A 1,516-nucleotide genomic window follows, 5' to 3' on the forward strand; every position below is an offset into this window, starting at 1 on the left:
GGTGTGGGGGTGGTAGGGGGGCCAGAGGGATGCTGGAGGGACTGGCTTCTGCCTCAGGAAGTCTGGGACTCAGAGCACCGGGGTCTGTTTCAAGTCAGCACCCAGGTGTTTCCCGGGTGGGTTGCCCATGGCTTACACTTTGGAAATCACGGGCTATATTCAGACAACTGGCCCTGGGGCCCTGGTCCGGGGCCAGGGAGAAAAGATGGTGTAGCTCAACATGGAGTCGGAAAGACCCGGGTGCCAGTCCCGCGGTGGCATTGGCTGGCTGTGTGCCCTCGGGCAAGTTGCTTTGCCTCTCTGTGCCCCAGGCTCCTTGCGGGTAATACTGATGTTTCATTTCCAAGGTGGTTAGAAGCTCGGGAAAACATCACCAGTTGTGATGCCTGATACAGAAGAAGCACAAGTAACATCATTCCTGTCTTTGTCCCTCCACAAGGTGCTTTTGTCCCCTTTTGTTAGCGAAATCACAATAACCATATGAATTAGTCAGGTTGGCTTAATCATCAGAGATAGAAGCCAACTCAACTAGCTTGTCCTTAAACAGAAGAGGCTGCTGCCAAAGGGCCCAGCACTGAAGGAAGCAAAGTGGGTGCTGGCCAGTGAACTTTCTGTCTCTTCCTCTTTATCCGTCGGCCTTGTTTTCTCTTCCTGCTGCTGTGGCATCTCCCAGAGGCCAGGACTGAGGGTCTCAGAAGCCCCTGCTCAACCACCTGGGGAGGGAAAGCCACTTTCTCCCTGGTGACTGTAGCTCAGTCCCAGGGAAGGGCTCTGATTGGTCGTGCTTGGGTCATGTGCCCATTCCTTGGCCAATCACACTGGCCTGGGGTAGAGTATTTTAAATGGCCAGAACTATGGCCATAGCGGTACTGACAATGATCAGAAGAATAAGGAGCCCTCACTGGACAGGAAAAAAAGCAACCGATACAGGATAATTTTACAAGAGAGGGGCCCAAGCTATTCAGCTGGACACCTGGTAAAGCCTTCCCTGCTGTATGCAGCTACTCATCCCCAATTCTCCCTTCTATAACCAGCTCAGGTGTCCCTCTATCTCTCTGCACCCCATTGACCCGGACAGCACCTTCCACACTGAGCCTGCCCCTCCTCCGAGATCCATGAGGCAGAACCGGACTCCGCACCCCCATGGCCTGATGCCCGGCCTGGGCTGGATAGGGCAGCATCTGAACCCATCTTCAGAGCCAGCATCCTGCATCCCCTCCATGGCCTCCATCCTACCCCGCCCCTTTCTCCACCTGCCCCAGCCCTGCCTTCTCCTTGGGGACATCTGAGCGCTGTGTCCTCAGGATCGGGATCGGGATTGGGGCAGACACCCAGTCCTTCCTTCCTCCTGCGTCCCGAGGATCTGCCTGGAAGCGTCGAGGGGCTGCCATCCCAGGTCACATGGTCACTTCGCCTGCCTGATGATGCTTTTCCTTTTTTCCGCTCGTCTGGGAAGCTGGAGGCTGAGGCCCTTCACAGAGTGACGGGGCTCTGTACGTGCTGTGCCCCATTCTGG

Source organism: Myotis brandtii, unplaced genomic scaffold (genome assembly GCF_000412655.1).
Source record: "Myotis brandtii unplaced genomic scaffold, ASM41265v1 scaffold6, whole genome shotgun sequence".
Lineage (NCBI taxonomy): Eukaryota > Metazoa > Chordata > Mammalia > Chiroptera > Vespertilionidae > Myotis > Myotis brandtii.